This window comes from Cryptotermes secundus, unplaced genomic scaffold, assembly GCF_002891405.2.
Source record: "Cryptotermes secundus unplaced genomic scaffold, Csec_1.0 scaffold345, whole genome shotgun sequence".
NCBI classification, from domain to species: domain Eukaryota; kingdom Metazoa; phylum Arthropoda; class Insecta; order Blattodea; family Kalotermitidae; genus Cryptotermes; species Cryptotermes secundus.
This window is the reverse complement of record NW_019723306.1, coordinates 673,974-686,761: the sequence shown is the minus strand read 5'-3', so window position 1 is coordinate 686,761 and position 12,788 is coordinate 673,974. Positions and strand designations below refer to the sequence as shown.

At 44.5% G+C, this 12,788-nt stretch overlaps 1 protein-coding gene across 1 annotated transcript in view; it reads left to right on the top strand.

Moving 5' to 3' along the window:
- The window catches only part of LOC111861750 (E3 ubiquitin-protein ligase MIB1), a 748,009-nt gene that overhangs the window by 199,671 nt on the left and 535,550 nt on the right, over positions 1–12,788 (top strand). The window lies entirely within an intron of this gene.

The window sequence follows — 12,788 nt, the reverse complement described above, 5'->3', positions numbered from 1 at the left end:
CAAAAAAAAGTTGGTCATTACTTTCGGTACGACCTACGTATATATATATATATATATATATATATATATGGGTGTGACATTGATGTTCAGGAATTACAAAATTTCCAAAATTTTTATGAAACAAGATGATATGCAGTATGCGAAAGTACTGAAAGATACAGAGGCAACTAACTGACTCAAGGAGCTGAGTCCTTGTTGAGAAGCCAACAGTTGCTCAGCCACTCAAGAATTTCCCAACTTATTATGGAACACGGAGCTTCATAAAAGTCCGTGGCTGGTCCCTATCCTGAGCAAGATGAACTCAGTCCATACGCCTCATCCTGTTTCTCTTAAGACCCGTTTTAATATTATCCTCCCACGTACTTCCAGGTCTTCCAATTGAATTTCCCAACTTTTTATGGACCCGAAGGTTCATAAAAATCCGTGGCTTGTTCCTATCCTGAGCCAGATGAACCCAGTTCAGACACATCCTATTTCTCCTGACACCTGTTTTAATATTATCCTCTCACCTACTTCCAGGTCTTCCTATTGGTGTCTTTTAACTTTACCACATACCCCCAGCATGCATTACTCCTCTCTCCTCTACGTTACATCCGGTCCTTATCCTCCTTAACTTGATCATTCTAATTATATTTACGAAGATAACAGGTGGGGCCCGTGTCACCACGGCATGGCGCGTCCTCAGGTTGCGGATGGAGGAGACGGCCGATATGGGGGCTAGCTTCGAATATATTGAATAATTAGTCACAGACAGCTGAGAAAGGGTGGTCCATTTTGGAGGTTAGGCGAGAGGCTAACAACTCCTCACCGCAAGAAAAGTAATGTTACACAAGACCTCTGACTTGGACGGATTCCTTTGAAACACCTAAGTAGGCCGCGCCATAGCTCAAGCGGTTAGTCGTTGGCTTCTCACCGCGGCGACACGGGTTCGATCCCGGGGTCTGGTCAAGTGGGATTTGTGGACAAAGTGGCGCTGGGGCGGGTGTTCTCCGAGTACTTTGGTTTCCCCTGTCAATCTTCATTCCACCAAATTCTCCATCATCATAATCACCCGGGGCAGGCTACAGTAGGCCAATCAGTGGTCGCCGTGCCGAGTGGACCCAGTTGGACTCCCCCCCCCCCATTAAGCGAATTTAAATATTTAAAAACACCTAAGTAAAGGAAAATGGAAAATGATACAAAGCTCACCTTCTATAAAGTTACTGCTGTACCAGCTGTCATATGGATTAGAATTTTGGAGATTAGCAGAAAGCCAAACAAAGGCTTAGGAATATCAGATTGGCGTTTTGTACAGGTAGCAGCTGTACGCATATGTATGATCGTAAGTACAGTGCAGACAACGAGCTAACCACACGGAGCAGTATTCGCTCTGCTCGACACATTCTTCATGCTCGTTTTCTTTTTAGCTTTTTCTTCGACCCTGAAGATGGAGGCCACATGTTCTTCCGAAACGTCGGTTGACTTTCAGCGGACTACGCGAACTCTTCATAACCTCACATCCTACTTATGATTCCACTGATATATGTGAAGTACCTTTGTTTATCGCAGTGACAGACCATGAGCTCATGAACATAGTCACGTGTCACAATGACTAAAGACGTTGATTTGGATTTATAATTGGATAATTATAACGCTATTGCTGATTTACACAATTTACAATCACTGCACACTAATCTTCTCAATCTGTTTGCACTATTCCTCAAGGATTTATAACATAGGAACTATAAAAGTCTCACAGATCACACACTCCCAATATCACTGTGTTACAGCACATATAAAGACTTCAAAAGACGTTAAACCTTCACAGACTGACTTCTTATACTCTTCTTCAACTACGAACTTCCCGTGGCTGTCTCCTACCGAGAACTGACTCGTCCCTGAACCGAGCGAATTCTGTCACGGAACGGACACACATCACAGGAAACATATATCACGTGACCACCACTCACCACTGCGTGACGTCACCGCGGACTCAGAAAATAGAACCTGCTCTATTGTTGAGTGTTGGACCGTGTTTACAGAGCTGTTGCCTGGCAACGCGTTGATCAAATCCGTTACAGTAAATTTACCTTCATGGGATAACAAATTTGATGGCTTCTTGGCACAGTAATCAGGGGCTTGGGTGTGCGAGTATCGGCAAGCTTGACAGAAAGTTAACAGTAAAATGGCATATTTCAGTACACCGCAAATCGCATACAGCCTGTGCACACATCAAACGTATTCTTCGTAGCTTGTCCCTTTTAGTGACATATTTGTTTGTCCACTATTACTGATTCACCCCAGTGAACCGTGTGATTCCGTAGTGGGGTGCATTACGAGTGAAGTCTGCTAACTGAAACAGAAATATTCGGCCCTGTGGTTGCTCTCATTTTCAGTAACACAGTAGTTGTATGTACTTGCTTAAAACAGAGAATAACTGTCAGTAAAGTGAAGAAAGCCGATCACAGTGGCCGCGCGGACTAAGGGGGCCCATACACGTACAAGTCTGGCTCGCGAGTCCGACTCGCCTCGGGTTCCAATGAGTCAAACTCGTCCGTCTGTGGGTCGCCACGCTCATACGTGTGTGGTGAAATTAATCCGAGCCCGGCTCTTCGCCGAGCCGGACTCGTACGTGTATTGGGCCGCCTAAGGCAAGAAATGTCTTCGTTCGCGCGAACGCTGGGATCGTGGGTTCGAATTCCACTCAAGACATGGATTACTGTGTATGTTTATTCTCTGCTTGTATTGGTCTGTGTATAGGTGGAGGCCTTGCGACGGGCTGATCCCCCTTCCATGGAGTCCTACCGACTGTGTATAGAATTAAGAAACTGAAAAGTGGTCAAGGTCCATTAAAGGACTGTAGCCATAGATAGATAGATAGATAGATAGATAGATAAGTAGGTAGGTGTCTCGAAAAGTGGGTGGGTGAGTAGCTGTGATTATCCTTTATATTAACAGCTTGACAAGGGTACGGACTGCATTTCATAGTATTTTTACTTGGTCTCTATTAGGTCCGCTGTCAGAAACAAAAATGTTACCTTCTGTTTATAAAAGTTGTTAGATATTACGACACAAAACGTCGGCTTGTTCACATTTTGTTGAATCCTGATGTGTAAATCAGTATTTTTTTTCCCCCTTGGCGCTACAGCCCCAGTGGGCCTAGGCCTACCTCCATGAACTTCTCTGTTCACTTCGGTTTTTCTAGATCTTAGACATACGGTAGGACTCCTTGGGCGGGTGATCAGCTCGTCGGAAGGCCTCTTCCTGTACACAGACACAGAAAAACGCACACAAACATCCATACCCCGAGTGGGATTCGAACCCACGATCCCGGCTTCCGAGCGAGCGAAGACAGTACACGCCTTAGACCGCTCGGTTACCGTGACCGGCCTAAATCAGTATAGGTAATATTTGTTATAGTCCTGTCAGTACAGCATTATTTGACGGTTAGTTGCACTACTTCCAGAGACGTGAAACAGAAAAATGTGGCCATGAGAACCTGAAGGAAGAATGACGGTATTGGCGAGGGCCAACAGAAATTTACCCGAACCGGAACAAAACCTCGAAATATGGTTTACACAGCCTCGGCCTCCAAGACGAGATGACACGTGAGATTGGATCTGCAGTAAACTGAATCACGTGTCATTTCTGAACGTAAGAAGAAGGGCGCATAGTTGGTTGAGGCACTATGATACAAGCCAGAATGTCTCGGGTTCAATTCGCGATGAGGTTGTTGGATTTTTTCGATTTACCTAATCCTTCCAGCCGCACTGGGGCCGTGGGGTCAACTCAGCCTCTAACAGCTTTGAGTACCAGGAATGTTCCTCGGCGGTAAAGGGTGGCCAGCGCATATTTGTTTTATTGCTAGTGGGGTGGAACTGAGTCCCTTGTATTGCAGCCACTTCTGGCCTGTTGTACCAGCCGCAGATGATAGGTGAGGGTGATTGTTGAGCAATTGGTGGAATGAAGATTGGCGGGGGAAACCGAAATACTCGGAGAAAACCTACTCCAGCGCCACTTTGTCCACCACAAATCCCATTTGACCAGACCCGGGATCGAACCCGGGCCGCATGCGGTGGGAAACAAGCGACTAACCGCTTGAGCTATGGCGCGGCCACGGCCGGCGCGTAAGGCTAACAGCCTTACCGACATCTGTGAGCCAGTTGTCTAGAATATGTGGGGGCCTCGACGTCTCACAACCCTTTGGGTCTCCACGGCCTATTACATGGATAGCTTTACCTTTTCACCTTTTACCTAAACGTAGCGCCTATTTAATTTTTGCAGTTATAGTCAACTTTCATATTCCTGAAGTATCAGCACGTGATACAGTGTGGGCTGCTATTGTCTTTTCTCTACCCAGTAGAAAAGCTGGACACTGTAGAAGTGGGGAGATAATACAAAGAGAAACCTCAGTCGGTAGCTGCTAACTAATGTTGTGGAAGTTCTACGAACGTACCGCAAAAGTTTCGTTCATTTTTTTTTTCCAAGTCGCCACTAACAACGTAGTGCTGACTTCTAATAGGAATGTAATTAAGTGTGTGCTGGGGCTGGAAGACTGCAGTTGGTAACATCTGCGTCCCTGACTGTTTGTTAGAGGACTCGGTGTGTCTTAACTTAATGTTATTAGTTACTCTTCGCTGGGAACTGAAAGGCCCCAGTGTTGCAAGTTTTAATTTGAAGTTTGTTTCAAAGAACAGAAGGTTCATTGACAGAGCCTTCAGTAAACTTGAGGGTGTCAGAATTCTGCTTACATGGTAACAGTCGGTGTTGACGTTACATGTCTCTCTTATAGTGCAATGTAAGATGTAAATAGTGAAAGAAATATTGACGAAATTATAATTTATGTTCGGCTTTATTTAACGACTTCAGTAAAAACCTCGTGGCCTGTAGTTCGCAAGCGAACTATACCGACCGAGCGAGCGACCGCCGCTTGTCGACGAAGTTAATGCCAACTTTTGCGGCTAGAGGGTGTCACGTGGTCAGCGGCACGCACACAGGAAGACTACACAGAATAACACCTGTACAGTGTGGAAACAAGAACTAGCCGCTACAGCACTTTAGACATAGGGCGAGTAACCCTAACAATTTTAAATTTTAAATTTAGAGAAAATTTTAAAGGATTTTAAAATTAGAACTAAAGATTTTATAGTGCTACCACAGGAAAATCAAAATTGACGTGTGCAAAATAATCTACATACCAGAGAGATATCAACGAGGTAGATGTTGATAATAAGAAGGAAATAACAATGTGTTTTTTAAATGTTAAATTTTAGACTAGGTTCAGTGTGGCAGCAACGTAAGAGTATACACCTGATGATGGCCGCTAGAGGCCGAAACATGTAGTGTAGAAGAGAGCAAGATCAAAGACATATAATATATATTGTTTGCACTTGGGACGGAGTTTGAATCATTTATCATGTAGAGTGCAACAGGATGCTTAAATATAATATTAAAAAACTTTTAATTTAAAACTATAGCCAATAAATTAAAATACGACTGCAGCCTATACACACTACGAGTAAATATACGGATCATCACGCACCGAAGCCTGGCGAACAACTGAAGTAGTGTGGACGAAGATTTACGAGCACAAGTAAAAACCAGACGAGTCTCCCGACGAGCACGACCGCGAATAATGTGGACGCGCATTAACAGAAATGAGTACCAGATATTAATTAAATAATTTTCCTGTGGAGTAAAGCGCGGCCGGCGCGTAAGGCTGACAACTTTACCGCCATCTGTGAGCCGATTGTCGAGATAATGTGGGAGTCTCAACGTCTCACAACCCTATGGGCCTCCACGGCCTGTTACAGGGATACCTTTACTTTCTTTTTTACTATTTACAATTGTGGTTTAAAAAACTTTGTTAAAATCTAGAACCAATTTGGCTCGTGTTCTTTATACTATCTCTCTTTAAAGGAAGTTGAGTGTCTACCGCGTCATGGTTCTGTTGTTTGAAGAATGGAACTCTTTAATATCGTTCTGTTGTTCGGGCCACGCTGTTGTTAGTTTTCCATCTAAATATACACGGTCCATGAAACATTTCTTGTTCTTCCTTCACTGTTTCGTCCCATAAAATATGTGACACCTGGAAGTACCATAGTGATATAAGTTATTTTTATGATTTCACGTAACTGGGAGAGTAACATCCTGGCATATTCACGCTGCTTTTCTTTCCGCTGTGTTGGAACTGTGCGACAGTGTTAGTTACTTTCGCGGCCATTACATTCATTCTCTGTAACTGCAAACATTGACCAGATCCTGCCGTAGCTCCATGTAACTTGGTTGCTTGTGGCTCTGTACACACTGTCACATACATCCTCGTGGCCTGCAATTTAAATGTGACGTATAAACCGAGGGAGGAAATGAGGCGAGAGGATACAGGGTGCGCAGTTAAACCGGTTATTTTACGGTATACTGACGTTTGTTGGGATGAAGCTGAAATTTAAATATAAGTGTTATATAAAATATATTCTATGTTCCTTCTTACACCATAGAGCAGGGTTCACGACAAGGTAATAGTCATTCAGCTGGAAATTATGTACATTTTATGGAACCCCAAAGTTCATTATCATGTTCACAAGAGCCCCCCCATTTTGCATGTTCAGCCATTTTATATTACTCGCTCATGCAGCTGAGCCCTTCTTGAAGATCCGCCAATTCTGCAGCTACTCAAGAACTTCCCAGCATTTTATGGAACCCGAAGGTTCATTACCGTGTTCACAAGAGCCCACCATACGAAGCTAAATTACTAGAACAATTCTGTGAATGAGGACTTGTATGGATTATAAACTTGAGATGAATATCTTGGTGAAATGTGACACCGTGTAGTTTCGTAGATAAGTTTTAACATTTTAGGAAGCTCCCACTGACTTCATTTTCAGCTGTTCTTACACAAGTTCTGTGTTTGGTTTAAAAGTACTTAAAACGACTCTTTATGATCTCTCTATGGTCACCAAGATGTCAGTTTAAAGCTCAATGGACACTGTATCTACCACCTACTTTAAGGTTCTTGAGTTCTACACACACACACACACACACACACAACATTGATGGGTTTCATATGACACTCAGAAGAAATTGGTTTACTTTCCTGAACATATTTCACGATTACTAATTGTAATGGAGACGTATTGTGTTTTGTATGAAGCACGTATAAGCTGAATGAGCTTTGAGGAGCCGAGATAGCTCAGTCGGTATAGCGACTAACTACTGGCTGGATGGCCTAGTGGCCGGAGTTCGAGGCCCAGTAGAGGTGAGATTTTCTGCTTTCCACATCGTCCAGACCTGTTTTGGGGCCCACCCGATGGGTACAAGGGGGTGAGGTTCTTTCTCCGAGGGTAAAGAGGCCCGGACATGAAGCTGACCACTCACCACCAACTAGTGCCGATGTCAAAGATACATTCACTCCCCCCCTACGCCTTCATGGCGTAGTGCTTAATTAGTTGAGCACAAGGATAGCTTTATTTTTACATGAACTTGGGGTTTTAGGATTTTAATGAAACATGAAATTTATGTTTCTATGTTACTACTTTTGGGATGATGTCGCGGCACGGAACTGGTTATCGTGTTAATTCATCGTAAGTAACGATTTTCTTCCTCGGAGCCTTACAGCATGTTTCATCGGCAGATGTTTTGTAGCTGGGTCTATTGACCACGCCACTTTTAGTTTCTCCGACTGTATAGCTTTCTTTTGAACAGTCTGTAGACGCCTGCGACCCATAAGAGGGAGGAAATATATGTGGAAGCCTGCATTGAATCTCTGGGCGGGTTGGTTTCCTAAACCTAAGTGATTTCCAATAGATAAATACGGCGATCGGCACTGGGACCCAGACAGCCTCGGCTTGCTAGCTCAAGTAGCCACTCTGAGAATTTGCATTTTACCAATACTGATGTCTTTTTTCCAAAACACTGACATCCCCTTTGTTAACACCGTGCATTGTATGTAAAAAGGTAGAGGATTGATATTACAGCCTACAGACTAGATGGAGCTGAGAGGTTAACTTCAGGGCCTGGGTGCTTTGGGGAAATCAGCTCCGGGAACTGAGAGCCTGTGTGGACGCAGTAAAGTTAAAGCTAACCCTGTAAAAGGCAGCAGTGAGGCCTCCACATTCTATAGACAGTCGGCTCACAGATGGCGGTGAGTTCAGCTCTACGCGCCTGCTTACCTTTACCCCCAATAAGATCCCTGGTACTCATTTATGTTAAAAGCTGAGTCGACTCCAAGGCCATAGTACGGCTGGAAGGAGTAGGTCAATTGAAAAATGCAGTGACTTCATCGGGAATCGAACCCGTGACCTTCCGACTTGTCTCATAGTGCCTCAATCAACTACGCTACCGCGTGCTCCCGTGTGGACGCAGTGGCAAGGGAAAGATCTCGGACACCGCTGGTTGACCCCATCCCGTAACCTAGTAACTACATGACTGAGCTACCGGTTTTGTGGTAGAATATGTTCACGGAGCGTTTTCGTCCAAATTGCATGTGGGCTCTGTATGTATGTGTGTTGGTTTAGTTTGGTTCGTGGAATAAAGAGCGATTATTTTCCGAAACAACTGTCAGTCTGTTGTGTTTTCATGAACCTAGACATGGGCCATCAGCTGGCTGTGTTCTGAGTAATGTAAGGATGATCAACCGGTACTTGGAGAGCCCTCTTTTGTAGATGTTTCACGATTCCATATAAGCGGTCGTGGTCATGTAAACTCAGGGTGACGAAGGAAAGATGAATTGTTTAGTGGAGCTCAAACAGGTTCTCTGCCGCGCGAGGTGCTGACCAAGAAGAGATGCGTATTGTCACGTGTTGGGTATGTAACGCGAAAATAACTTCACGTCGTATTGGATATAGCGAATTTATTCCACACTCCTTCTTACATTTACACAATTCACAGTTTCACAATTAACTGCCATCTGTCGTTTCACAAATACTTCTCCTGTAGTCATTTCCATTCACTCCATAACAATGGACTTCAACTCATTCAGGCGAATGCTAGACTCTAATTGACTGGTTACTCTCTCTAGTATGTGGCTCAATAGTCCAAGTCCAAGTCACATTGCGACTGACGGTCCGTCAGTCTGTCTGTTTTGGTGTCGAGCCCCGAGAGGGGCTCATGACCAGATGTTTTTTTCTTATATGAAAGTTACTGTCCTCATTTGGGGCGCCCTCTCTGACGAGAGGTCGGGCCTGTCATTTATCAGTCATAGTCTGTGTTAATAAGTCTTGTCAGTATTTACATATTTAATCTTAATTCCTATTTCTATGTATAATATATACAAGGCCTCTGCCAGTCCAGGCTCGGTACAGCAGATTATGCCCTATTTCTAGTAGTATTAGCTACCACGGCAGTCTAGTCACTTGAACGGGCGTATGCTTGACCGCCGCCAAGTTTAAGCCTCTTATACTTTCTGTGGCTGGCTTCGCCTTGTCCAGTGTTGCGAACATTCTCATTATCATGATTTTGTATGACTTCTGCTTGTTGCCTGCATAATTTTGTTATGTAATCATATACGTATGGAATTTTGAATGCCATGTGCAATTCGAGGACCGGTGTGCGCCTTGGAAAATTGCCAATCGTGCAGAGAACCCTGTTCTGCAGGCGCTGCAGTTTCACTAGATGGGTGTCTGCCACAAATTCCCAGGCGGGACTAGCATAAGTCATTACGGATCTAATAAGAGCTTTATGGAAGGTCAGTTTAATGTTAGCGCTCAGTCGCTCACTTTTAAATAGGGAATATACTCTAATGAATGTTCTGAAGGCCTTGGCTTCGATCATTTCTATGCGTAATCTCCATGTCACTCTCTTATTGAAGATTACACCTAGATATTTTGCGCTATTTACAAATGGAATATTTCTTCCATTTAGAGTAAGACAAGACTCAGGCGGTCGGCGACCACGAGAGAAGTAGACCCCCTGAGTCTTATCTTCATTAATTTTTATATTCCAGGTCTCCATTGAGCTGAGACCGCGCTGGAGTTTTCTAACAATAAAACCCTCCTTGCGATCTGTCGCATATGGACAGGTGTCGTCCGCAAAGAGGGCCAGGTTAACACCATGAGTTTGGGGGGCATCGTTTATGTACAAGTTGAAAAGAGTAGGGGAAAGGACAGAACCTTGTGGCACCCCTGCTTGCATTTCCCTTGGCGTTGACATTTCGCCTTCAACCGAGACCCTGAACTTAGGTTTAGAAAGAAAGGACCCAATAAGTTTGGTCAAAGAGTTAGAGAATTCCAGTTTTGATAACTTATACAGCAAGCCTGAGTGCCACGTGGTATGAAAGGCTTTTTCGATGTCCAAGAACACTGCAGCCGTAGAAATTTTATTGTTGAAATTAAGGGTCACGTGGTCCGCCAGCGTCATACATTGCAATGTCGTGCTGTGACGTGCACGAAAACCAAACTGACTTACGTTGAGCAGGCCTCTTTCTTCAATATCTTTTTGGACGAAATTCAAAATTGCTTTTTCCAATAGTTTTCCTGTCGTGGACAGGAGGCTGATCGGACGTAAATTTTGAGGGAATTTCGAGTCTTTACCGGGTTTGGGTAAAGTTATTACTTTTGCTTCCTTCCAAGTAGTTGGAAAATGAGAGAGCCGAAAGCAATGATTAAATAAATGGGTTAGATGAACCAGTGGTCGCCTTGGAAGGTGCCTGAGGCATTCATTTGGGATGCCGTCAATTCCGCAGGCCTTTTTTAATTTCAGGGACTTTATTAATTTCTGAATGTCACATGGTCTGATCCTTTGAGGGGGGTTGTCGTCTACGGTTTCCAGCAGAGCTTGAACTCTAGCCTCCACCCGCCGTTCATGGTTATCGTCGCACAGATCATGCGGGGTGAACTGTATTTCCAAACAGTCGGCAATTTCGTTGGCTTTATCAGAAGGGTGAAATTTGAGGCCAGAAGAACCATGAATAGCAGTTCGTGCTCTTGGTCCGTCTCTCTTTAAGAGAGATTTCGCAATGGGCCATATACCCTGAGGCGTGACTTCAGCGTTACCTATTTTTGTTTCCCACCGTTCAAGTGCCTTTTTTCTGGTCATTCGCCTGATTGATTTGGTGACCCAATTGACTGCCGTTTTACAGGCTGGATCCCTGGTTTCTTGCCACAGTTTTCGTAGCCTCCGTTTATATTTTATCAAACGATCTAGACCAGGAAAATCGTTGCTTATGTCCGAAAGTGTAGTTTTACATGTTGACAGCCTATATGCCGAAGCAATAGAGGCTGCAAAGTCGCGTGCCGCTTTATCGGCTTCTACCCCCGAATTAATTTCTAGTTTACTTACTTACTTACTTACTCATGGAGCTGAGCCCTTCTTGAGGAGCCGCCAATTGTGCAGCTACTCTAGAATTTCCCAGCATTTTATGGAACCCGAAGGTTCATCACCGTGTTCACAAGAGCCCTCCACTGGTCCCTATCCTGACTATTTCTAGTTTAGGTGATATTAATTCAGAAGCGAGGCTTTGAAACCGCTCCCAATCCGTAAAATTTTCAATGGGTTCCGAAAGATTCCTAATTTTAACGTGATCCAGTATGTGGATGTGGCTCAATACTTACTACTCAATTCTTATGTAGCTTCCACACTGACAACACAGAAAACACTTACGTGATAAATACCACCGTTGCGTAACGTCGTGTTTACAGGCGTTGCTGGGGAACGCTGCCGAGAGTTGTTTATTGCTGCGTAGTAACCGCGGTGGCCCCTGTTACGTCACAATGGGAAGTGCTGTTGCGTCATCGCGGGAGGCGACGGAGGAAGGGATGGGGTGTGTGACGTCACTCGCGAGACCGCAGAGTTTACGTGACTCGTACTTCCCGTTGTGCCATCCACGTTGCGGTATGATAATTGAGGATCTCACATCGGTATTCTGGGATAGCGTTTTAGATTCTTAAAACGTTTCGGAAGATCCTACTTTCTCCATCTTCAGAGTAGAAGAAATGGAGAAGACTGTAATGTTGACAGTTTGATACAGTCTCTTTATTACAATGTTCAGATGCAGCGTTTCACATTCGATTAAGTTTCAACTTTTTGTTTACAGATTCAGTTCAGGTTGAATTTGGTACACCCAGTATCGAGTAACCTGTCATCCATGTACTTCCGGAACACAGGGTTCACGTGTCCTCATCTCGGTTTCTCTTTGTACAGTTCAGTTTCCAGTTCCCCTCGTGTTGTTGGGCGCAGAGACACTCGCTATTTGCGCCTATCTGTAGGGTCCCGGCCCTCTCCAGGCGGCTTGAAACATTGCCTGTAATAATTGCTTTTGTAAATACCCCGCGATTCCACCAAGGCGATAAAATATTCCCAATCTCTTACTAGGAAGACGCATGTAGAGTGGAGGTGAAGCTCCACGTATATATATATATATTCTCGTTGGCTCTACAGCCTTTTGGATCTTGGCTGCTTTTTTCGGTTTTTTAATCCTATATACAGTCGGTTTAACTCCTTGGATGGGGGATCAGCCCGTCGCAAGGCCGCTACCTAAACACAGAACAACAGACACACAAAATAAACGAACACAAACATCTATGCCCCGAGTGGTATTCGAACTCACGATCGCAGTGTTTCAGCAGGAGAGGACATTTCATGCTTTAGACCGCTCGGCCACTGTGATCGGCTCCACTNTTGCCGGGTCACGGTAGCCAAGCGGTCTGAGGCATGCCCTGTCTTCGTGGGCTCGAATCCCACTCAGGTCATGGATGTTTAGTGTTTGTGTATGCGCGCGCGAGCGTTTTTTCTGTGTTTGTGTACAGGTAGAGGCCCTGCGACGAGCTGATCACCCGCCCAAGGAGTCCTACCGAATGTCTAAGATGTAGTGAACC